The sequence below is a fragment of the Ambystoma mexicanum genome, chromosome 2q, assembly GCF_040938575.1.
Source record: "Ambystoma mexicanum isolate Mex_15411 chromosome 2q, UKY_AmexF1_1, whole genome shotgun sequence".
Taxonomy (NCBI): Eukaryota; Metazoa; Chordata; class Amphibia; order Caudata; family Ambystomatidae; genus Ambystoma; species Ambystoma mexicanum.
In genome coordinates this window covers 231,521,736-231,548,771 of record NC_090924.1, presented here as the reverse complement: position 1 = coordinate 231,548,771, position 27,036 = coordinate 231,521,736, and the positions used below count along the sequence as shown (strand labels likewise).

At 45.9% G+C, this 27,036-nt stretch overlaps 1 protein-coding gene across 2 annotated transcripts in view; it reads right to left on the bottom strand.

Annotated features, from left to right (window-relative positions):
* Window positions 1-27,036, bottom strand: part of IL21R (interleukin 21 receptor) — a 325,610-nt gene that overhangs the window by 290,546 nt on the left and 8,028 nt on the right. Inside the window, exon 1 of one of the 2 annotated variants that reach the window (XM_069647189.1) lies at window positions 5,280-5,394. The exons of the other annotated variant lie outside the window; for it this stretch is intronic. The gene's annotated coding sequence lies outside the window, so the exon portion shown is untranslated. Of the gene's footprint in view, window positions 1-5,279; window positions 5,395-27,036 lie in introns of those variants that run through there. 2 annotated transcript variants of the gene reach the window in all.

Below are 27,036 nucleotides of genomic sequence, written 5' to 3'. Positions count from 1 at the left end.
TTCCATGTGACCCAGACCAACATTGCAGTTTGTGCCATTTACAAAAAGGAGGTTAGCAGAGGCAAGGTTGGCTCCCATTTGGGTACATCAGAACATATCCGCCATCTGTGGATCCACCACAAATCCCGATTGGTCTCAGCCATTGGCACCAATAATGATCTGGGGCAACTCCAGTATGAACAAGTGCAAAATGCCACGCACCAGCCACTCTGGTAGAAGCATTGGAGAAGCAGACATTTATGAACACAAACATCCTGTTGCCTGACAGGTCGCGGCTGTGACAGCCCAAATGCTGTTCTCGACCTGCTGCCCTTTTTTTCACTTGTGGAGAATCCTGGCTTATATGCACTCATGATATGTGAGATGTACTACCAAGTCATAGCTCAGCTTCACTGCGCGGTTGAGGAATCTGAGACGGTGCACCTCACCATGGACAAGCCTGCAAGGGACTGACTACATGACTGTATCAGTCCATCGGCTGCCATTTGTGAAAGGTTGATGAAATGGCTTCTGCTTGGTAGGTGTACAAAGATGAGAAGTGGCTAAACCACCTACTCAGCCCACAAAAGAGCACAAACCAACATTGATAGCAATCGTAAAGGTGAAACAGGCCCAGTCAAGAAATATACCTCCTTTGCCTTTTGTGGTAGCGTGGGCCAAGGGTAGGCTTTACTTCTGAGAGGGGTGTGACTGTGATAACAGTAGCAATGCAAACAGAAATAGTACAAATGTTCAAAATAAAGAAATGCCCAAGAAAGCTTCTATATAAAATATATATATATATATACCTTAAATAAACACATCATTATGTAAGATAACCATACTAGAAAATAAGTAAAAACCCACCCCTTTGAAAAGAACAAGGAATATCGAAAATGTATATGTAGCAAGCACTCTGAGAAATCTAGCTGGGTGAAACGGCAAGAAATTGCAACAATTTCACTTCAAGGATATGTCTTGGTAGAAAAAGGTGCAAATGGGTGGCTTGTCAGTCTTTAGGGTTCCAACGAAGGGCCATGCGAGCTGGTCCTCACAAAAGTACCAGAATCTGTTGTTGGGTGGTTTGACGATGTCAAACCATGCTTCATGATGATGTTTTTGCAGTTTGAACAAGTTATGAATGTGCTGAGTCATGCTGGTCCAGGCGGCGAGTCAGCGTCGAGTTGGTCTGAAGTGGAGCTCTGTGTGGTTTTAAGGCAGCACTCGTACGTTCAGTGATCCCACCAGGGTCGGACGAAATGTCGAGCTGGTTAGAGGTGATGGTTCCTGCTGGATCCAGTCAGCGAGTGACACAATGCTTCCATCAGTTTGAATCAAGGCCTGGTGCGATTCGATGATGTGTACCTTGGTGGTCTAATGCATTGATCAAAGGGTGGATCTTTGGAGTCATCTGCAATAGGGAACTGGTGTTCGAGTCAAACAGGTGACATGCTCTGCTGGTATGATGTAGTGTCGAGCCGGTTAGATGAATGCAAATGAGCAGTTCAAAGATGTTTGAAGTAAGTACTGAAAGCAGCACAGCAGATCCTGATGGCTGAAAGTCATGCTAACGGGGTAAGCTTGTGCTCGAGGACCATTTGAAACATCAGTCTAAAGGAATCCAGCTGCTTGGCTTCTTTTTGTTCTGTTGTCCCAATCCAGGAGCTCAGGGACAAATTTGGTCAGTTTTCTTTGAACTCCTATTCCAGGAAGCTAGTTGGCACCTGTAGGACTCCTTCCCCTCCAGTGAGGTGCCTGGGTACTGGTGCAGCTGGGAGAGTACAGGCTTTGGTCTAATAACAAATCACCCTAATGTTCCCTGAGGAGCGTTAGAGAGCAGAGCTTAACTCTGCATTGGAACACCTCCACTCACCTTTGGCAGAGGGCTTGGAAAGGACTGCTCTCTCAGCAGGGCCCACATTAATGCTTCTGTCCTTAAGAGTCCAAGATGAATCAAAGAAGAAATAGGAGACACCTTCTTTATAAAGGCAAAAGGCCACCGGGATAGGATGAAAGCAAGTCTGCTTTAAGGGGGACAATCCATGTTAAGGTACCAAGTGGCTTTTGCATTCCTGCATCATACTTAAAGTGATTTGCTCTGTATGAAGTGTAGGAGACAAAAATGCAAGAGAAGCCATTACAAAACCAAGATGGAGGAACCCTTCCTCTAGCCCTTCTACTCTGTTTAACTGTCCAAACATTGCCCTCTTCCCAAGCCTGCACCTTCAAAGCCCTTTGGTATGCAACACCCTGGTGTGAGGCTGGTCTTTTAGATGTGGGTGTGCATCCTTAAAGCATATTTCCCTGGAGTCCTCTGCTGGATGATTCTTGGGCCGGGAGGTGTTACCCAACTCCCCAAGTTATTAAGGAAGTCAGAGCATCCCGGCCTATTATCCTGCTGGCTCAGCAGAGACAGGCAGTTTAGCTAGAATCCACATAGCGTTTCCATAGATTAGCCTGGTGAATCATAGTTCACAGAACTGTTACAGCCACATCACATTTGTATCACACACACAGATGTCAACAATGTGAGCTGTCACCATACCAAAACCCATCTATGGCTTATTATTGGAGATTACCCTGTCACCAGACAGATAGTTCAAAATAATTATTATGGTTTGGGATCAGAGATGCAGATTTAAACGCAACCTCTGTCTTCAGTAACTTTACTGTGACAGCAGATGTCAAAAAGGGCAGATGTCACCTTTGAACAACCACAGAAGAGCAGGAGCTGCAGCTCAGGAAGCTGATGCAGCAGGACACAGGTGTACACTATGCTTTTGACATGGAGCTTTCTGAAAAGGGTGTCTGATTAGCAGACCACCCTTTCCGAGACTGAACTACCCACATAATTGTATTATTTAATACAAATCGAAAAACCTATGGCTTTCACATCCTCACCACATCGACAAGTGACGCTCTGCATGCAGAACTTCCACCAAATGACACACAAAGTGGTGGATATGTGCAAACAACTCGAGGAAATCATTGAGGACTGACTGTGTTCCAGAGCACTTTATGTTGGCTTTTTCATGACAGGCAATGGCAGCAATGTCGTGGGTGCCCGTAACCAGGCGGGAATAACCTTGACCAGGCGGGAATAACCTGCATCCCCGCTTTTGACCATGTTCTTAACCCGGTTGTTACTCACTTCCTCAAGGCAAGTTGCCTAGCTGGCATGTTTCTATGTGCGTTGAAGATAAGCGCCCACTTTAGCTGCTCCTACAGTGCAAGGAATGCTTGGCCGACTGCCAGGAAAGGCAACAACTGTTATGCCACCAAATCAAGGTAGAGCTGGTCACCCATTGGAACTCGACCTCCTATACACTTGCGCGCTTCCTGGAGCAGTGGCTTACCATCATGAACTATACTATCCTACCTCAGGATGCCAAGGAGCTTAATGGTGCTGCTGTTTCTGCAAGCCAGGGAGAGCAAAGTTGGAAGGCCCGCATAGGAGACGACTAAGGAGATGATGAAAGCAACTGCACCGGCTGTGTCATCGCAACCTCTGCGCAGAGATTGGATGAATGTATTTCCAGAGACTCACATGGGGAAAAAGAGAAAAATCCTGGTGAAATTCAACTTTTCTGTGGAAACTTTAAAAAAAAATGGCCGCCAGCGGGTAGAATCCATGCTTCGGCAGAAGGGGACAAAGGAATTCCACCCAGACCACATACGACAGGGTCATTGTTTTCATAAACATGGCTTTACGGTTGATTTCATTTGACAGGACACAATGAAAGAGGTACTTTTTCTCCACGTACAGAATCTTCAAACATTTCTTAATCTGAGGATTTCCAAGAGAAGGATTTAGATACAAATTCAAAAGGCTAACACTAGTGGCATGTGTGTAACCACATTTAACTATCTTATGGTATTTGAATTATGAAGGCAAAATCTCACGGTTTCAAAGGGTGTTTTTTTAATTGAGCCAAATGAGCACCATACATTAGGTGCCGACAAAGATAAGTAATCAGGAGTTGGGGTCATGAGGGTCTCTAAATATAAGAGTTCCATCGCCATAGATGTCCTTAAAGGCAGAGAGATATTGCAGACTATGTGGTATGAATATAATTGAGACAGCTAAACATATCTTATGTGTGTGTGAGAGTGTGTTGTACCTGCGGCTTAAACGTGTGCTTGCCTATGATAATACTAAGAATATGCATAATTTAAGTGCAATATGGGAAAATCTGTTGAAAGGTAATGATGAGAGTTTGATTTTTCATATGATGAAATTTGATGATGCAGTTTTATTAATTTTAAAAGAATTGTCCTGTGGAATATTGTTTTTTAAACAGTAATTTGAACAGACCGTCTTTTTAACAAAACATTTTAGATTCCTGTTTAAGAGGTCGAAATTTGTATTCTTTTTAGTGTGCATATGTGTTTATATGTAAAGCCTTGCAGGCTGTATGCATATTAATATTAAATACATGAATGAAAAATAGATGTCCTTAACGCCAATACGACGTTGAGTTCACCTAACTGGTGAACGAGATAATAACCCTCAAACACCTCTAGCATATCTCGTTCGCCCACTAGACTTGGAGTCATATATTTCCACCACCAACATTTCTTGTGAAGCGTAGAACTCCACCACACGCCTGATCTGATTTTATGACAGGTGTGGCCAGTAATTCCTATTTGAAGAAAACACCCCTAAATGGTCAAAATAATATGCTGTCCCCAAGGGTTCATAGCTATGTACATATTATTTATTTACAGGTATTCAGAAGGAAGGGAGCTCAAATCCACAATATGCAGAGAAGCTGTGAATGTTCACGGAGTGACGGTGGGTAAAATAAGTGGGCAGTGCTTGGAATGTCCCCTTCCGAAGTTACTCTGCATGCCTATCACCGCTGTGTGGCAGGAGATACAGCCTGTTCAGACTGCCAATCAGGTACATATATACCAAAGGGGGCAGGTAACTCAGCCACTCCCCATTTAATGAAAGGGGCTGCCATTGTCTTCCTGTGATGTCATGTCCTCTGACATCACTCCGATGTCCTTGGGCAATCCGGATGCTTAGTCCCCGAACTATTGCTTCATCAGCGCTGTTTCCTAATAATCAAGGAAGATTCTGATGGCGTGGCATCAGGAGATTAGTAGCATGCTGGTCTTGCTTATATCATAATCATGGATGAACGGAGGATAGCACAGGGGCAAGACCACGCAGAACAACAGAGGTTCGAATCCCGGATCTCTGCTTAGAAACCAAACTCGGGTATGGTATTAGGCGCGTTATAAAACAAAAACAATAAAATAAATAAATGGCACATATACCTCGGTCCCCTTACCTGGTCCACTCCGGGTATTGAAACCGAGATCAGCAGCTCCTCGGGGTCAGGGAAACCATCCATCAGACGCCTCTGGACCAAGCGCTTTGGAACATTTGCAATGGGGTGGGGGGAGGGGAATTTTTTTGTTGAATTTTCCGATCGCTTCTTTCTAACTCCAGGCAGCAAATGCCTGCATCGGCCGCTCTGACCAACTGTGCCCTAGACCAGTGCCCTCTACTCACTCAGATGTTTGCCAAGGTGAGGTCTGCAAGTTTCACTTGGCACGACTCCGCCTGCCAACCCTTTTGCGATACCGATTCGGCGGCTGGAGCCTGCTGCTTCCTCTCGGTGCTTCCCACTTTCACTTTAACCTTGAACTCATTCGTCTCGAGCAGCACTTGGCCTCTGCCTGCAACTTGCCGCTCACAGTCTGCCATATCCATGGGCATGGATTCTTCCAGACGGCTCGGGTTTGAAAAATTGGTGACTGGGGATGGGTGGTGAATGATGGCCCCTGCTGAGGTTTCCAGTCCCACTGGAGCGTTAATTGCCCGGTAATGGCCTGCCAGTTTCAGCCAAGTTCCCATTGGCGTGGTGAGGGCTCCGGGCCACTGCCGGCCAAACCTGCTCCAGGACAGGGTTATAAACGCTCTTTGCGCCCAGGGGCCTTAGTCCGGGGTCTCCCAGAGTGCCTCGGTGTTACTGGCCGGGGTGAGCTCACCACAGTGTATTATTATTCACTATTACTAGGCTAAGTGCACCCTTGCTTGCACCGATGGGCCCAGCTCAGCGGCGCACTGAGACTTACGCATGCACACCGAAGCAAGCACAATGGTGCATCCTGAGCTTTGCAAAACGCCAAAATAAAATGAAACGTTATCAAATAACATACAAATAAATAACTCGACTCGGTCCATTGCACATGGTTGGAATCGAAATGCAGCGCCGCTTTGCACGTTCACAGAAATGATCAAAATGACAGGACGTGACTCAGAACAGTACCTCAGCCCCACACGCCTTACTGTCATTTTCCCTTCAGACACGAGACCTGTGTGCAGAGCGCTGTACAGTTCGAGAACTTTCCAGGCTTACAGAAATGAAGATTAGCGAGTAGTTATCACAGGTGCTTCCAAAAAGCCCCTTAGCCCACGGTCCAAAGTATAGATGAACGCTAACCATGTGACCAGTGAAACCGCTTTTTTTGTTTCTTGCTCTTAATAATAACTGGACGTTATGTGTCACGTGTTTTTTTTTATTTTGTTGAATTTCCCGCGTGCTCTCGTCGTGGTTTATGAGAAGTCTTAAAATCTTTTTAATAAGTATGTTAAATGGGCTTCACTGAATCCGATAAATAGGGTTTCGTAAATGTGTTAAATTGCTGTTTCACCTGGTTTTCTCAGAAAGTAAGCCGCCACAAGTATATTGTAAGATAACACCGTGAAAACATGTGAACCTGTTTTAATGCAGTATTATGACGATATTATGGACTACAATAATTGCTCGTTCACCACAAATCTATTGCCTTTTCTATTTTCGTTTGATTTTGTAATATTCCGAGAGTGCATGCATATTTTGAATTAAAGGTGTCGTCCCTTTATCCTGGGCAAAACAAAAAGGTGATGGCTGGAAGGTTTTGAATGAATCGTAACCACGGGCACAGCTCTGGGCAACCCCCCAGACCATCGTTTGGTGGAAGTTTGGAAGTTTCAGAAGCTTGGTGATCTCTTGAAGTGCTTTCCCAAAATCTCAATAGTGGATGTTCTTGCCCTTTGATCACTGCCTGGCAAATCCCAATGATTTGCTGGTGCTCTTGCTGAATTGGATTCTTTGTTTGGGCTCTTTCTCATCCACCACCGCCGGGTCACTTTCTTTTTTTGTCACTTGCCCCTCAATGGGGATCTCTGCTTCAATATCTTCCTTCCTCCACTACACAGCTCCACACCCTGTGCCAAATAGGGGTTTCCAACCCCTTATAGCACTGTTTCTGGCACTATCAATCCATCCCTTGCTGCGATACTCCTTGCTATTCTTGTCCCACACGATCCCCCACCTTAGCTCGGAAGGTGGCGCTCTTCTCCCCCCTTTATCCTATGGTACCTCTCATGGTGGTACACTGCTCCCTCAAACTGCCTCCCCTCTGCACTTCCCCCAGAAGTACATCCACTTTGAGGCTGGGCCTGCCACCCGGCCTGCAATAACTCTCCATTTGTGCAGTGAGTCTCCCAGAATGTGATTCATTGGACAACTGCATTTCAACGTTCTTTGAGTTGGTGAATCGCGGTTTGGCAAACAACGGTAAAACCCTGTTGACATTAAAGGTAGAATCCTCAGTTGGTTTGTCTCCTTCCTGGAAGGCAGTGCACAACTGGTGAAAAGCTGATATTCTCCTTCTCTGCTGATTCCACTGCTGTATGGGTTGCCGCAAGGCTATTTCCTCTCCTGAACACTCCTTAACAGATACTTGGACATATTGGTGAACGTATTGGTTACATGAACGTACCCATGTCCCTTTATAAAGACGAAACCCAACTGTATGTCAAGGTGACTAAAGATCGCGACAGCCATTTTAAAATTCAAATCTCGATATCACTTTACTGTCATAAGCGGAATCTGACAAAATTATAATTTCTACTTTTGTTTTCATCCACTCCCTGCCCCTTGTTCAGAGTTGACATCTATAAGTTCTGTAGCAGGAGTGGGTCCTACAATATTCTCTGTAGAAATTTCACGTGGGTCTATCTTGTAAAACAAGCTTCAGCTTGACCAATAAATCAAGCACACATTAAAAGAAACCCGATTTCAATGAAATCCTGAGCTCAACCTTTACATGGATGTGCAGGTTATGAATCTAGCAACACTGAAACATGGCAATGTTCTCTTGAAAAGCCTCCCCAAAAGCCAACTGTCCCCAGGAATAGTGGGGCAACATGCACTAGCCTAAACGATCAATTGCATGCTCCTTTGATCTTATCATCCACGTCCTGATCTCTCTTCAGTGTGCCCAGTTCATATAACTGTACCACTCCATTCACCCAAATACCAGGCAGACCGACTCACAACATCTGGAAATTTCCCACACATTTGCAGAAGTGAAGCGCTTTGCCTATGGACTCCAACCTTGGAGAGCCTTCAGTCCTTGAGAAAATTGTGAGTCTTATCATCGTAGGTCCTTTTCAAGAAATGCCTAATACGAAGAGCGTAAAAAACTCCATTTGCTATGTCATAATTCACTAAATTCCATGTCCACACCTTCTCTCCCCTATGCAAAGGTTAATCATGGCTGGATACATCAACCTAACCCTTTCTCTGGGAGGCTTCATGTGATGGCTGGTCTCCCACACCACCCTCCCAACTTGAGCTGTACCGAACAAAGAATTTACTATTCGGCCGAATACTAAACATTTGGCCTAAGTATTCATCCGGCGCCGAATAGTGAACTGAATAGTTTTAAAAGACAAAACATGTTGGGGTACATAAGGGCAAGGCCCGGCATCGCCCCCAGTTGTTGCAGGGTGAGAGTTAAGCGAGCCGTGCCCTGGGAGCCCCCATATATTTTTGTATTTTAAAACTGTGCAGAATTGCAGGGGTCACTGAGTCTTGCTCTGGCGGCCCCCGCAGCTACTTTTTATTTAAATTGGTTGGTGGGGCCACTGAGGCAAGGCCTGCTGACCCCCCCTAGCACAATAATTGCTGGCGTACCCGGTTCTTACCCTGGTGGCCCCTGGCAGCTGTTTGGTTTTTTAATTGGAGGGAGGGGCTGCCAGGGCAAAGCCTGATGACCCCCGAGCACAATTGCAGGGGTCACTAGGTCATGCCCTGGCTGCCCCCGCTGATGCATTTATTTATGGGTGGTAGGGGCCGCCAGGTCAAGGCCTGGTGGCCCCACCCAGCACAATTGGGGGGTTGCCCGGTCTTGTCCCAGAAGCCCTGCTGCTGCATTTATTTTTCCCAATGGGCAGGAAGGGTATCCAAGGCAAGGCTCGACAATCCCCCCAAGCAGAATTTCAGGGGTCATTAGATCTTGCCCCGGCAGCCCTAGCTGCTGCATTTTTTTAATGAGTGGCAGGGGCTGCCAGGGTAAGACCCGGCGATCCCCTAGCATAATTGCGGGTGTCGCCGGGTCTTGCCCCGTGGACCGTGCAGCTGCATTTTTTTAAATTAGTGGGAGTGCCGCCAGGGCAAGGCTAGGCGATCACCCCAGCACAATTGTGGGGGTCGCTGTGTCTTCAACAGGCCGGGTCTGACCCTGGTGGCCCCTGCAGCTGTATTTTTTTAATTGGTGGGAGGGGCTGCCAAGGCAAGTCCGGTAACCCCCACAGCACATTTGCTGGGGTTGCTGGGTCTTGCCTGTACAGCCCCAGATGCTGCTTTGTTTTAAATCAAATGCAGCAACGGGGCCACTGGGCCAAACCCCAGAGACCCCATAGCAACAGGGGCAGGGGAGGTGGGAAGGCGGCTTACCTTAGCATCAGGGTTGGGGCAGGCTGCAGCAGCCAATAAGGAAATACTTTATTTGGCTTCTGCAGCGTGTCCCTCCTTTCTGTGATTGACTATCTCTATCAAACACAGAGAAAGGTAGCCAATCATGGAAAGTGGACCAGACATTTGGCTTCAAGTAAGCATTCTCCCAAAGGTATTCCACCAAAGCAGAATACCTGAATTTATTACAGAATGTTGGCTTAATCCTTATTCGAAGACGAAATTCGGTACATGCCTAATACCAACACCTAGTTCAATTTATTGATGAAAGTGTAAAAATTAAATTTCCATTGGGAATCCCCAAAATATAGGGCCAACTATGAAGTACTGAACCTAGTTGATCACAGAAGACAGCATCAGGCAAAGACAATTTTCTGTGGATCCTAATACTTAAGAATAAAACAACAAATGCATATATAAAAATATAGAGAATGCCATATCATAATGTGGGTCCTATGTGGGAGTATGGGTTCCTGCTAGACTCTAGGAATTTCTAAGCTTGGTTTTTAGATGCAAAACGATTCAACACGAGGATTTCATATGGTAATATCTAGAAAGTCTAAAGCAACATGAATTGGCCCAACAGGAGGCACATTATCACAGAGCAACTGATTGTTATCAGGATCCCTCTACAATTTATTAGTATGAGCACTGGAAGAGAGCTAAAGCTCCCAAAAGTGAAAATAAAAGAAATACCAGGTGTCGGGTGCTTGTCTATCAGCTATTAGCTTATCACCAACCATAGTTTGGCAACAAACCAACTAAAAGCCTTTTATGCCTCTTTCTAGATTAACTCAAGCTCAAGTTAGGTGGAAAATGAACCTGTAAGAGAATGTCTCACTTGTAAAGGTCAGGTCTCAAAAGAATGTATTACTGTGTTCCAAACCAGAGGCTATTTTCAGCAGTTGCCTCTATCTGCTAGTAGCATAAAATGGGCTTTATGACATCATTTTCGCCAATGATCACTATTTATTGAAACAGTATTTAAGCTGTTATGAAAAAAGCTACATTTGAAGCCGAGAAATGTTTCCTGGGCACCAAAATATTAAAAGCTACATATCAACCCAAACAAAAATTAATTCAAATCTTCCAGGAGTTGTGTGGTGCAGCCTACAGTGTAGGGGGTTTGGGGGTGGTGGGGTAGGTGTAAGAACTTGAGTCCCCAATAGAGCGCTCTGAAGCACTGAGTCTTTTCTTTCTAAATGAGAGACAAGGTTCCCCAAAAGAGATTGCCAAGGAAAAACTATTGGCATTCCACAGCACTCCCTGATCCACTGAAGGCACGTCTTTTGAGGAATTCGACCATCCGCACGGGGAGTGTGCACTTGCTTGAGCTGTTGTGATATATTTTCTAAGAAATTGAATGTTGTTAGATACACCTCTGGGAAATGTGTAGGGCTAATCCGCACACATTTCCCAATGCTCAACGCACAACAAACACATAGTCAAGTGTGCTATGGGGGACACAACCTACCGGCGCAGTCTTCCTGTCATGTTCAGCTGGAATGTGACAGCCATAGTTACATCAATGCATCTCAAGAAGGGGGAAGGCAACACCTTCCTACAGCCATGTCCAGCCTAATTAAAATATCAAAGGCTCCATGTTTCCGTCCTGCATATTGTTAAGTTCTGTGTAGTGGCAGCACATACTGATGAGAGTTAATTGAAGTAGACCTTTCGAAGAGGCCTGTTCACAGAACTAACAAACGGCAGGAAACCCCAACACATTTTTGATATGCAATGTTTCAGCTTGAAGCTAGCTCCCACCCCTCTCTATGAAGGGCAGGGAATGTCATACCTGGGACAAGCAACCCCTTCAGGGCAACCCCCTTTCAGAGGGAAGAAGGTATGTGATTTGAGGGAGACAGAAAGTCTGTTCTTGCCCAAACTTAAAGGGAGACCAGCGCTTTGATCAGGAGTCACAGAGAGCTCAATTAACCAGAGAGACAATTTGTTCCACAAGACAGGAAGATGAGTGGGACTTAGTAGTACATGTTGTCACCCCTTACCTTTCCTGTTGTAAAGCAATCGGGTTATGATCTCACGCATAACAGAAGATTGCTGGCGGGGACCCAGGATTGGCTCAATAAGGTAGACTTAGCCTGCACTACTCACTTAGACCGATTTGGCTTTAAAAGAGGGTTGTGCCCCTCTTTTGGCAGATCATCCAAAGACTTTGAAAGGAGTAGGGAGAAGGACTCATTTGGACCCTGGCTGAAGGTACAGTCTGCCTTACAACTTCTGCCAGTGAAGGAAGACCATGATTTCTAAGCGGGAAGCAAAATCCCTCCCCTAAACATCTCCCAGGGAACAGAGGGAGATACTGAACGCAGACAGCCGTCCAGCAGCTCCAGAACCGTTACCCAGCCAGCACACAGCATGCCCTGCTAAGTTTTGCCAGCAAGCTTCCTAGGTGGGGAGTGCCAGAGAGTCTCTGACCAAAGGACAAGGCCTTTGCCTGCAAATACTCTCCTCTGCTTTGGGCCATCCGTCTTAAAGGATGGCACGAGCCCTGCGAATATGGTAGGAGGAGTGCCACAACAAGCATCAACCAATATCCATCTTTTAAGGAAATTTTAGAGGTAGTCGAGTCCACCAACCGTGACAGGTTGCACCATTGACAGTTGTCACACTTCAGTCACTAAATCCATCCCAGATGCCGCAACCAGCCTTCCAGATCTGCCAACCAGCACAGAGACGATTCTTGAATCCTAGCCGCTGTGTAGGCCAGCTTGCAGCCATCCGTCCAGCCTCGCTTGCCGAACTACCTGCCGCCAGATACCCACAGCTGTCTCCCATGTTGAACTCTGTTGCAGAGATATTTACGACATTTCTGACTACCCACCCCACCCCCTTACTTCGGTGGCAAACTTCGCTGTGTGCTGCCGCCTCCGCCATCCCTCTGCAACAACAGTTCCCGTCACTTGCATGCATTGGAACCAATGCTGCATGGACCTTTTTTGTAAAAAACATTTTTTTTAAAGTTTATTACGTGGGTCGCTGGGGACACCCCCTGCAATCCCCAACGCGATTACAGTGAACCCCCTTGTTCACTGTAATTAAACCGAATGGTAGATGTTTTCGAAATTTTCGGCTGTATGTAGGTTTCGTACAGCCGAAATTCGAACATATCTACCATTCTGTTTTTTATTTCATTATTTTATACGGATACCTCGAAAAGGAGCAAACATATAGGGAGAGAGTGCAAAAGGGTTTTGGAAGAAAGGAAGCCAGTGCAGTGAGGCGCCGTCCCTATGTCAGAACACGTAGCTATCACGAGGGAACGGGCAAGGACGCATGGAGGGAAAAAACCCTGTAGCTGTTAACAAAAAAGAGCTGACAAAAAAACAAAAACTGGAAAGCACACGTGAGATGCAGCCTCACTCATGTGGGTGTTTTCATCATTCGCAAAGCCCTACTAATTCCATCCAATGCCTCATAGAGAAGGTGTCGTCATATGCCCAGTTGCTATCATCATCTGCCAAACACAGCCTGAAATTCATCTGTAATATCATCACATTAAGTAAAGTCTCACATGTTACGTGACTGCCATCATACATTAAGCACATCCCCAAAAGCCCCCAGCAATGGCATCCAATGCCAATTAACGTCCCATATGTCCATTTGCTGCCATAATAAGCCAAGCACAGTCTCGCGCGTCCCAATGATGCCCTTCAGTGCCAGCTAATAGCTAATGTGTCCAGTGGCCGCCATCTTATGGCACAGTATCGGCTGGTGAATGTTTTCATTGGAGGGGAGTCAATAGTTCTGATGAATGCATAGTGAGGGGGCCCAAACTAATCATAGAGGGTTCAGGAGTTTCCCGCTCAAGCATTTTGTAAAATAATATATTAAAATGGTGCATTTTACAGAACACTTTTTAAAAACAAAATTGGGTAAAAATCTATTTGTTAGGGTCATACATGAACAAATCCAATACATGTCAAGGAGCATTTTACAGTGCATTTTCATGATGCTTTTGCACACAATACACCCCAATGTGTATCACAAACTTGTCTATTCTGGTTGTGTGAATATAGGGCAGTATTCCCACATAGGAAGAGTCACTTTGGCTTTGCCCATAATGCCACTTATGGTGTCGTCCCACATTAAGAAAGCATGCCTATGCTGGCTGTGGCACAATTAGACAGTACCCCCATGTAATTGGCAGTGCCCATAATACAAGTAATAGTACCATGCCACTGTATAAAATCATGTCAAGCTCATGTTGACTTACCCAAATTACTATTAATATTACCATGCAGTTGTTTAAAATTATGTCCACGAAGGCTGTGCAACTATATGTCATTATCTTAGTTAAGAACATTCTTATTGGTTTTGCCCTTACTGCTAGTGATGTTGCCATGCCATTGTATGAAAACATATCCATGCTGGCTGTGCCACTATAGGCCAGTTTCTCCACCAAACAAAATTCACATTAGTTTTATCCATAATGCTAGCAATATTGCCGTGCTACTTTATGAAAGACTGCCCATGGAGGCTTTGTCATTATAGGCTCCCTTTGCCTGTGCCCATAATTCCATCAATATTGCCATGCAACTGTATGAAAACACCCACACAGGTGGCGCCACTATAGGCCAGTAGACCATGTAAGTACACTCACATTGTCTTTGCCAATAATGCCAGTAACATTGCCCATGTCATTTTAGGAATACATGTCCATGCAAGCTGCACCACTACAGCCCAGTACCGCCACACAAGAACACATGCACAGTTTTTGCCCATAATGTAATTAATATTGCCATGTCATGACACATTGAGAACTTGTCCTTGCTTGTGTGTATCACCCACCAATCACCCAGAGAAGCCCTGGACTGGATCCTCTCTTCACAAACGCCCTTATAGCCCAGCCTTTCACTCTGTTCACTCAGCACATCACACACACATACACACACGCCCCTGCAAAGAATCCATTTCATTCGAGCACTACAACCCACACATGCTTGAACATAAATCATTTCCACATCTTTTTAACACCGGCATATAAAAATGCGCACTCTCTTTCATTTCTCTCTCTCTCTCTCTCTCTCTCTCATTCTCTCTCTCTCTCTCTCTCGCACGCACGCACGCACGCACACACACACATAAACGTGCCTTTCTTCTGCATAGTTTCGGGCAGCAGCAGTCACTGTAGAGGAGCATGCCGTTATGCTCCCTCCTCCTGATCTGAAAATGATGGGGTGGAATCAGCAGTCTGGCCTCGGCCTAAAACAAGCTGGGAGAGAAGGAAGGGGCCCAGAGGCATTTCTTTCCTCTCATGGGTCAGATTTCCAGCAACCGATCAGGGAAATCAGTGAGGTGACCTCGGGCATGGTCTCCCTATTGCCTTTTAGGGTGGTCTATATGGGCCCTGACAGCCTCTAACCCTGGCCCATGTAAAACCCCATGAAAGACATTAAGAATCTTTGCACGTGCAAATAATCTAAATATGTTTAGATTCTTCGCATATGCAGAGACCACATTTGCCTTGTGTGTTTTGCATTAGGTAACGCAAACAAACAAATAACCCATTTTATTTTGTTAGGCTAGCATGTGAGAGGTGGAAAATGAGGGGTTTGGCACTCTGGAGCACCCTATGGGCGAGTCGCCCCTATGCGGAATACTTGTATATAATCACGCCTACTTCTTGAGACTTTGCGTGGTGAAATATTGATGGTCTAGTGTCTTTTTGGAGGTTCAATCATGCTTCATTTTATTTTTTCCATTTACTTGTAAATGGCATATGCAATGTAACTTGGTCACACAAAAATACTAATTAGCCATAAAGTTACCGGTTAACATTTAAGGAATATTCCGTTCATCTTTTCATTGGACGGAAAATATGTCAATTTCTTTCTCAGTTTGTTCGCTAAAAAACATTGCATCTCAATGTTCCCATCGCATTAATATCGTTCCATTCCATCGGGGCACGCGCCAAGGTTTCCCATAAGGCTTTTCTGTGGAATAGATATGACCTGCATATGTAATTACAAGTTTAGAAAGAGAAAGAATACACTCTTTCCTGTCCCTATACTCTTTTTCTACATTTTTAAAAAAATTCTCCTTTTCTTTTCCAAATTGTTTTTTTTCACACTTTGTCTTGTCCCTAACTTTTCTTCTGTTTGGATATTATTTACTTGCTTAAGTGTGATTTGGTTGAATTGTGTCCTAATATGTTTTCTCCTTTTCTTTGTGAGTACCAATCCCCACATGTGCTGTTGATATATGTTTTTTTCTTTCTTTCTGTAACTAATTGAATAAATCCAAATATTTCCCAATATAATTCCTTGTTGGCTTCTAGAATTTTGATTTGGCTTACATCAGAACTTCAGTGAAATGACCATAACACTGAAATACTAAGAACTATTTTTTGAGATTTTCTAGAACTTGCTCCCTATTACGGTGGAACCGTTGATTTACCCCCTTCCAGAATGACAGTCTACTTTTTCTGCAGATGCAGGTTGAAATAAAATATTTGATTTGTAATTAGTTCTGGGATTTTGATGCTGCCAAACAACCTATGTGCAGTTGAAAATAAGCCACATTGTGAATGATTAGACAACTATTTGAGCTGAATGTTTCTGGAGCGAGCATATGTTATGTTATGTTATGTTATGTTATGTTATGTTATGTTATGTTACAGGGATTCATACCGTGCCGGCTAATATTTGCATAGGCAACATAGATGTTCGAAAGTTCATGTATTCAGCAGACAGAACTCTAATGATGTGTATCACTGGACTCCTCTGAGTATTCATTCTCACAGGAACCTTGACATGGCTGCGTTTAGATATGTTATTGATCTATATGCCAGGTAGGGCGGTTGAGTATATATTTTCCTTGTAGCAAGACATAACAGGCTTCCATCGTGTGCCTTAAAGGTCAGACACCCATAATCACATTCCGCTCAGAAGCAAGCATGTTTGCTCAGGCCCGACTGAAGATGTGTGGGTGCCCATTTCACCATGATGGTTGCCTCCCCCCCCCGCCCCTTTCTTAGAGCAGAAAGAAGTCTGAGCCGCCCGTGGGGGGCACACATTATAATGGAGATAAAGAGAAGGTTAATAGCCGCCAATTATCACAAGACGGCGAGCCAGCAGGAAGCTGAAACACTGAATGCCCGCTGAATAGCAATGACTCCTTCTTTGTAAGCAAGTGACTGGTGTGGAGGAACCACTGTTGAAAGGCAACAAGGTGATAATACTTCTATTTTCCCCAAATGAAGTGAGGAATGGACGGGTTCCAAGCAATGCAGCTTGTAAGGCGAGCGTTTCAATGCGCACACTATGAGCCCCAGAAGGCAAGTAATATATGAAGGGATATATTGCCGTGTTTCTAGACTGCTGACTGGCAACAAGCAGGCAGTTGTTGGGTCCCCTCTTGAGGCTTGATGCCCCTTTCGTTTGAAAAGGTTGAAAGGCCCTAACACTGTCCCTGTGTTTTGTCTGCCTTTGCTGTAGTTATTCTGCTTGTGATTGCAAACAATTGAAATCAGTAATTAATCCCAGCTGCAGGAAGGGCATCTGCAAAATAAGGGCTTGGATTCACAACGCCAAGGGCTCCTTTCAAATCTTTGGTGCTAGCGGGAAAAATGGGATGAAAATCGCCGAAAGTAAACTGTGCCTTTTCCACGTTTCTACAGTCAGTGGGTTGTTACAAAGGATCAACATTTTATGTTAAAACAGGAAAAATTACTTTTAAATGGCTGTTCATCTTTTTTGGGATATTTAAAATTCCTACTGACCACACGTTTTTCTGGGCTACTCTTTAACATTGATATTGATATTAATATTTTATTTATATTGCGCTCGTACACAAGTGTTTCAGAGCGCAACAAGGCAAGGGAGAGGAAACAGGGGACAACAAAACACTGAACTTAGTAGGCCGAGTGACATTGAGAACGTTCAAGTGCATAGGACAGGGAGTCGGGAAAAGGGCATGGTGGGAGAAGTGGAAAGTGCGCAGCAAAGAAGAAAAACAGATATTTAATAATAAATAAATAACAGGCACCAAACAGTGATAGTGCAGCCAGCAAGTGGCAAGTGCTGGGTTTAATGTGGCAGACAGGGTATGTCTGAAAAGTGCAGGAAGAAAAAAGGGGGGCTGTATGGGTACAGATACATGCCCCAGTGCAGAGGGTGGGCGGAGGCAGTGTGGGAGGGTGGCAGGGTGAGCAGGTACATGGGCCCAGAAGACAGAGGGTAGGCCAGGTGCACAGTGCCGAGGGAGAACAGATAAGCAGGGGTGGGGGGTGCAAAGACAGAAGCAAAAAGGAAGGTCTTGAGTTGCTTCCGGAGCCAGAGATAGTTCTACTCAAGTTTCAGAGTGGCAGGGAGGCTGTTCAAGACAGAGGCCCCAGCCGAAAAGACAGAGATCTACCCACAGCTCATTTCTTTGAAAAATGAGTTACCCTTAGGGACTTAGAGGTAGAGGAGTGAAGAGCTCGAGAAGGGAGGTATTTGTGGAGGGATAGCTGAAGGGATTTTGGACCCAGGCCGCAGAAAGCCTTATGGACAATGCAGATGGTTTTGAATTTAATCCTTGCATCCACTGGGAGCCAATGGAGAGATTTCTGGGCTGGAGAGATACAATCCCAGGGCTCGAGGCCAAGGACAAGTCTTGCGGTCCTGTTCTGGATAAGTTGCAGAGGGCAGAGAGTAGAGGCAGGTAGATTTCGGAAGAGGCTGTTACAATAGTCCAACCTAGAGAGAACGAGAGATTGGGAGACCATGAACCTCTGGGGAAGGAGAGGAAAGGCAGAGTACCTCTGAGGAAGTGCAGAAGGAAGTTTGACTTTTTAGAGACATCAGAGATGTGGGCAGAGAAAGAAAGTGTGGAGTCAAAGATGACCCTGAGGTTCTTAGCCTCACAGGTAGGGGTGGGGAGAGTGCCAAGGGAGGCCAGCCAGAGAGTGAGGGGAGAGGAGGGTGAAGGTGTGCCGATGAGGAGGATCTCTGTCTTGCTGGCATTCAGACAAATATCGTAGACGGCACACCAATCTTGAATGGTAGTTAGGCAATCAGAGATGAGAGTGGGAGAGGAGGTGGCAGAGGGCAGCCTGAAAATGAGTGGAGTGTTGTCAGCATAGCACTGGAAATTGGAGCAGAAAAAGGCAATGCAGTGGGTAAGAGTTGCCCGGTACTGGTTGAAAAGCCAGGCGATAGGTTAGACCCCTGGGGAACACCATGGGTAGAGAGGGAGATAGATGATAGGAAGGACCCAAGTTGGCCCTGGGAGGGTCGATCAGAGAGGAAAGAGGTCAGCCAGGCCAGAGCCTGATCGGTGATGCCCAGGTTGTCACAGAGATGGTTGAGCAGGATGGTATGGTTGACTGTGTCAAAGGCAGAGAGATTGAGTAGGATGAGGACAGAGGGAATGTTAGAGTCAAGCTTTGATAGCAGATCTTCACAGATTTTCAAAAGAGTATTTTCCATGCTTCTGGACGATCTGAAGCCAGACTGGTGGTCATGATGACTGCCAACAGAATCTAAATGAAGGTTAAGCTGAAAGATGGGTAGCTTTTCAAGGAGTTTGTCAGGAAAGGGTTAAATGGAAATTGGGCGATAGTTAGCGGGACAAGAAGGATCAGCTGTAGGTTTCTTGAGAAGAGGATGCTCAAGGGAGTGCTTCAGAGGGGAGGGGAAGGATCCTGAGGCAAAGGAGTGGTTACAGAACTCAGCAATGGACGGAGCGAGGGTATCAATGTGGTCCTTGATGGTTTTAGAGGAACAGGGATGAACCTGCTTTGATGAGGCTTTCATAGATCGGACTTGTCTAGCGACCTCATCAGGGGAGAAAAGAGGAAAGGATGAGAAAGAGGATGGGTGAGGCTGAAGGAGGGTCAGCATGCAAAGACAGAGAGGGGAGGAGAGGTTGGACAGGGTGTCCTGGGTTTTTGAGATAAAGTGAGAGGCAAGGTAATTGCAAAGAGCCTGGGTGGCAACAGGAGGGGAAGAAACTGCAGGAGGGTTGGCCACCTCCTTGCAGATTTTAAAGAGTTCGGCTGAGTTGTTAGATGCCGCAGAGACACAAGCTTGAATGTGGACTCTCTTCTTGGTGAGGACAGAGAGACAGTATTGCCTTTGAAGTAGGCAACAGGCCAGTTTGTCAGGATGAACAAGAAGCCCTCCATTTACTCTCAGCCGCCCTACACTTATGTTTAAGTGTAGCTAGGTCGGAGTCATACCATACCATCAACAATGTACCTTAAGAAAGTATGCTTTTTTCCTTGATTGTGCAATTTCATGTTGATTTTCATCAATATTGGGGTTCAGTAGCTCTGTCAGGCCTTGGTAAATAGTAGTAACCCCCCCTCTTAACAACCTGCCCCGAGCAGACCCCCCACCCGCTTCTACAGCACTACAAGCTCAAGTGCCCTTTAATTTAAGGGGAGTCAAAGAATAACACCTCTGATGGCTCTACCTGCATATGGGGGTAGGACCTCGCCTTGTACGCCAGTGAGATATCTCTTTTAGTTAAGCACCTGCACCAGACACCTGTGTTTGCCCTTTAAGGCACAGGTTTGACGCTTGGCAGGGCCTGCTAAGCCCGTCAACCGTCCAAGCAGGAAAAATGTTTACTCTTATTATCAGTGCTGGGGAGTAGTTGGAATTGGACATTAAGTGTTATGTAAAACGTGATAATTTACTGCAAAGGACTGGGGATATGATAGCAATACCTGGAATAAGATGGATGCCGCCCGTGAGCAAATAATGGCTGAAGCTTTGTAATAACACCCTAAATTGTTCAAAGAAGACACAATCCTCTTTGAGACAGAAGTAGGAGGACCAGCAAAATGGATTTACCTAAATGTGCTGCAGTTAAAATACCCAATGATGATGCAGCTTCAGTCAGGGGTAGACTGGCCCATAGGAAACTATGGAGATTTCCCGGTGGACCTCTGCACCCAGGGCAGGTGTAGGCTGGCCCATAGGAAACTATAGGGATTTCCCGGTGGGCCTCTGCACCCAGGGCAGGTGTAGACTGGCTCATAGGAAACTATGGAGATTTCCCGGTGGGCCTCTGCACCGGCAGGGGTAGATTGGCCCATAGGAAACTATCGAGATTTCCCGGTGGGCCTCTGCACCAAGGGCAGGTGTAGGCTGGCTCATAGGAAACTATGGATATTTCCTGGTGGGCCTCTGCACCGGCAGGGGTAGACTGGCCCATAGGAAACTATGGAGATTTTCTGGTGGGCCTCTGCACCCAGGGCAGGTGTAGACTGGCTCATAGGAAACTATGGAGATTTCCCGGTGGGCCTCTGCACCGGCAGGGGTAGATTGGCCCATAGGAAACTATCGAGATTTCCCGGTGGGCCTCTGCACCCAGGGCAGGTGTAGGCTGGCTCATAGGAAACTATGGATATTTCCTGGTGGGCCTCTGCCCCGGCAGGGGTAGACTGGCCCATAGGAAACTATGGAGATTTCCCGGTGGGCCTCTGCACCCAGGGCAGGTGTAGACTGGCTCATAGGAAACTATGGAGATTTCCCGGTGGGCCTCTGCACCGGCAGGGATAGACTGGCCCATAGGAAACTATGGAGATTTTCTGGTGGGCCTCTGCACCCAGGGCAGGTGTAGATTGGCTCATAGGAAACTATGGAGATTTCCCGGTGGGCCTCTGCACCCAGGGCAGGTGTAGACTGGCTCATAGGAAACTATGGAGATTTCCCGGTGGGTCTCTGCACCGGCAGGGGTAGACTGGCCCATAGGAAACTATGGAGATTTTCTGGTGGGCCTTAGCACCCTGGGCAGGGGTAGACTGGCTCATAGGAAACTATGGAGATTTCCCGGTGGGCCTCTGCACCGGCAGGTGTAGACTGGCCCATAGGAAACTATGGTGATTTCCCGGTAGGCCTCTGCACCGGGAGGGATAGACTGGCCCATAGGAAACTATGAAGATTTCACGGTGGGCCTTAGCACCCTGGGCAGGGGTAGAATGGCCCATAGGAAACTATGGAGATTTCCCGGTAGGCCTCTGCACCGGGAGGGGTAGACTGGCCCATAGGAGACTCTGGAGATTTCCCGGTGGACTTCTGCACGCCAAGCCTCTTTTGTGTGGTTGGTAACTTACTTTATTTCCCAATGTTCTCATAGGAAAAGCGTTGGGCTTTCTGAAAATGTGTAATATGGGCCACTTTGAACATTTATTTTTCGAGGGCCTCTTGCGGTTCCCAGTCCACACCTGGCTTCAGTTTTGCTAGTTAGTCGCAGAGGGTGCTGGAGCCTCCTTGGTCTTCCTCAGGGATATCCTTGTCTGATAGTCAGGCCCTGCCCACAGGAGATTGATTCCGTTCAGCTGAGATGATAGGAGCTCTGGGATCGCCCCGTTGACCCTTCGTTGTATTTGCCCGGTCAGAAGCATCTGTTGTTGTAAACAGCTACATCTTTTCTTCTTTCATCTCACTATCCCTTTTTTGTCGGTTTTATTTTGGATTATGTCTCCATGCCCGGGTTTAGCAAAGGGATTTATTTGGAAGTTTTACTATTCTATACCTCTTTTCTACTTTTTTTTTTGATTGGTGACCAGCTCTTATGTTTTTGAATAGTTGGTTTCTGACGTGGGGGAGGGGTGGGTGGAGGGCAGTCTAGTTATTTAGTGAATTTGTTGCAAAGGCTCGCAACTTGTGCTTAACTGTCTTCTGATGACCTTTGACACCACATTCTGCACGATTATATGTTGGTGCCCATGGAGACATTTTAGCATGAGACCTCAATGGTGGAATGTGTGAACAGAGGCAAGCATTTTTCAAACCGGTGGGAAAGCTCACTGGGTCTAGGACCCTGCCGCGGAGATCATTCCAGCAGTCCCGATTCCATATTTCATTACGTCAGCTCAGCCTTTTATCCTTCGGAGATAAATAAAAGGCAACCTTATGTGATAAAAGTATCATTCAAAGTTCTTTGTAAGCGCTTTTTTGGAGGCTGGTCTGGGAAGATATTAATTCGGGCCCATAGGGAACAGCTGGTTGCCCCACTGGCAGCACCAATATGCTTGAAGCTGCATGTTTTGAGCTTTAAGTACAGTAAGTACCATACAAATACACATTATTATGTCCTATAAACAGCCATCAGGCTGCAAGTTTATATACCGCTGGGCCCAGGATTCTTTTTCAGCCTGGTTTCCCTCTTGGGCCTCTACTGTTTAGAAGTTTATGTTACTGCTGATTTAAAGAATGTTTCATTCCCTTCCACTTTTACGATTTTTTTCTGATCTATGGAACTTTGTTTATGAAACTTTAGAGAAGATTATCAGTCTTGGCGTTTGGCTTAAGGCCGCCCAGACTGTCAATAGTCCTTCTAGAGTCTAGACAAACAGGTCAGAGGAGACAAAAGTCAGTTTTGTGATGCCCATGAGTTGGGTCCATTCATAAGGTGAGCCAAACAAATCAGTCAGAGCTGCGAGTGAAGGACCTGTCATTGTGAAATGTGGAAAAACTAAACCATTCACAGCCCTGTTTGAAGTGTTGAAATGCAAACAGGACATCAGCTGTTCATGCTGCTGCTATGGGGGTTATGGAAACATGCACAGTGGGTGTGAAATGACCCTTCTATGCATTGCTGGACCACCTGTCTCTGTTCCAAACAGGTAGATTGAAATGTCTTTTTTGACACATCTCATAACGTGTCCTGTTTTTGAGTCGGGAAGCTATTCTGAAATACCTAGCAACGAACCCTACACCCACTGGTTTGCAAAAATGAACATGGAGGAGCAGGCAAAAGCATCTGAATTTGCGCATCTGCAATGCACACATTCTTATGCCGCTTGTTATCCGGGAACAGGCTGAGGAAATGCAGAATCGCACCACTCTCCCTGGAACACCAAAGAGGACCACTTTACCTTCAGGAAAACACTGAAGACCTGACTTTACAAGAGGTGCTACAGGAGCAAAGGCGCCACCCAGCCACCAGAAGCTTTATGACATTACGTCCTAGACATCAGCTCGAACCAGAGATCATGGTATGAGCTCTGCTTTTGAGCTTTAGCCAGATATTCAGGGATTGACTGCCCTTCACCATGCCACCACTGCGTAACACTTACTACAAAGTGACTTCTGCTCCCACACTGTCCCACGGAATTCCAGCCTGCTTTACCACCGCAAAGTGCTCCACACTGCCCCTGCCCGCACCACTCTACAACTTGCACACTGGCCCCTGTGCTATATGATTTAGGATTATATGTCGGATCCCTCATATCACATGGCAACCTATGCTAACGTAACACCTGCTGATTTCCTATATGATACCGCACTCGTTACCTGGCTACCCTCTGATTTCAGACCCACGTCCCTACTCGCAACCCTTGCACTTGCGTCTGTATCTGTAACCCTACAGTCCCACTACCTGCACTTTTGGACACCTGCTGTGTGCACATACCCTTGCACCTGCCACCTGCTGGGCGCACTTCTTGTTATTGTTAGATCTCATGTACAGCACTGCCCCCTCCCCTTTCCCCTGGCACTTTCCCCGCCCCCCGTCCCCTGCACTTGCATGATCTCAATGTCACTTGGCCTACTAAGATCGTTGCCTCTGTCCTCCCCCTATTCCCCTTTTCTTGTCCCGTCACGCCTTGAAACACTTGTATATAGGCACGTTACAAACGCCATATCATATCATATCATACCCACTACATTTTCAATGTCTCTACTCAGACACACCACTTGCAAACCTCGCCGCTCATGGTATTTATTCCAACATGTGCCAAACTTCGGAACGCTACACAACCCCTTCTTGAGCTGGAGACTGCCCCGGGGTGGTAGCGGTGCGTGGTACAAATCAACATAACATAACAGCAATGGCATTTAGCAATTTCCCTTCTTTCGCCAATAAACTAACCTTACCAACTTATATCCACCAGTGTGCCTGGAAGCCATGCAAAGGTGTAGTGTAAATCCTGGTGATATAACTTTAAAACACATTTCGTGAATCAGGCCTTGAGTGCATACATATTGGGCCCGATTCATGGAATATTTGCCCGGTTCAAAGTGACTTTGCACTGCCGACACAATCCCTGATTCATGGAACCGTGCAAAGTGTATTTTTGCTGTGCAAAGTCTGGGCAAAGTCAGCGCATATTCATTTTTGCAGTACAAAATGACTTTGCACGGGAAAAATACACTTTGCACAGTGGGTTTGTGTTGGAAGTGCAAAGTCACCTTTCAGCAGTGCAAATTCACGTGAACCGGGCTAATATTCCATGGATCGGGCCTATTGTGTGCAACATTCTCCCCATATGTATTTTAAATGCAATAAATCGGCCCACTTGTTATACCATCATGATCTATATACATGCGTCACCGCCATTTTGTTCATTTACGCTAGCTGTACCCGGATCGATGTGATCACTGCCCCTTTACACAACATAGATAGAGAGACCCCCTGCAGGCCCTCCATACTTCTATAATATCCCACACCCCCACATATATATGTTGTGTAAAGGGGAATGTTTAAAAAAGAAACAGTTGTGCATTTCGGCCTTCGCAATTGTGAGGGCGACATTTTGGGCCATTTCCGCTGTACCTGGTATGAAAATGCCAGCGAAATGCGCGGTATATATCACAATAACATATATCAAATGCTGGACTAGTATGTCCTCTCTCTCTACACTCTCTTTCTCCCTCTGTCTCTCTCTTTCTTTTCCTAAGTCTGTCTCTCTTTCTTTGTGGCGAGAGGCATGTTGTCAGGTACACATTTTCTAGACCCATGGGGGAAAAAACTCTGAAATCTAGAAGGAAGGGTAATGCGAGCGCAGTGCTTTTTATTGTTAAAAGTAAAAAGAGAGTAGCAGAAACAGAAACATCCACGCAGGTGGGGCCTGTTCTAGCATTTGGAGACATACATGTATGTCGTGTGTGTCCTGCAGGAATGCCACAATCACCCCGAGGGCACGTTGTCCATAAAGGGGGGAATTGATGGGGGACATGTATAGAATAGGCTCTTCAGGCGGCAGTGTGGGTTGTATATACAATTACATTATTTAATTGTACACACATTGTAGGTTGGCTCTTTTTAAGGATGTACAATATTAATTTCTAATGACCACTTTCAGTATATATTGTAGTCATAATTAGACCTTTACACTTATCTATCTGAACAAAGCACCTTCTTAAAACCTAGAATAACCATTTCAATTAATTTTGGATAGATGTTTATCATTCCAAGATAGACAATTCTGGTACACTCCCATTGTATTCTTTTGAACTACTCCTATGAGAAAGGGGCACATAGTACAAATGTGGGTTCCTGGCAGCTTTCTATAACATGAAAGAGAATTTTGGGAACATAAGAATGACCACCAATATTTAAATCTTTGTTTTATGTTTGAATCACTAAGCACATAATGCACACTGGGCTTGTTACTCATTTCATTTTTCAAAACATCCATTTTGACATTAAAGTATTTGTATACATGGACCATATACACTGATTAGGGCAACTTCAAAGTTAAGATGTAGCTAAAACAAAATGGCGACATCTGGGACTCTACTCAGTTGGAGGGCACAGTTGAGCCAGAATTGCAGGAGAAGCTCATGCACAGACATCGCTAGAAAATTATTTATGTATGATTAAACATTCCTGGGGACTGTTATCTTGCTCAGTAACACAGTGTTAGCGATTCACACATACAAAACCTAGAGATCCAGCAGTCCGCTGCAGGAGAGGTACTGCCGGAGCAGTGCCTCATCCCAGGAAGCACCGGAGTGCTTCAGGTAAGCCCAGGCTTCTTTGCTGGGTACCCTGGGCTCCTTTACCCTCACACGGAAAGCGGCGCAGCATCACGCAATCACAGCCCATACTTTTTGGGCATATTGATTATTTATTTCTATGCACTGAATATTGCATCAGTGCCCCACTCTTGGGCCGCTTTTGCATTTTCTCCATTAAGGCCCACGAGGAAAAAACACAGGCTAAGTTGGCCGCCCTTTGCTAATGCCTATCTGCAACACCAGCAAGAACTTCTGCCTGCATCCGGATTGGCTGGGCCAGAGCCCTTAACCAATCACTGTTCGCCGGCAGGCGAGAGCCGGCCCACAGCCAAAGGTACTCAGCTCAGGGCAGGCTCCTGTTCCGGGCGAGCCTGTCCACAGCCTACCACGCCGCTCGCCTTGAAGTTATGCCCCCCTCGGAACTATCACCACCAGGAGTATCCAACAGTGCACAGAGGAAGCACCAAGACGGACGGCCGCTGATATATCGCTACGACCAATAGCCATAAGACTCTGATAACTCTGTATACTTGTGCAACCCTGCATGTTTAACTTGCCTCATTACCCATGTCCACAGCACCACTCCTAAAAAC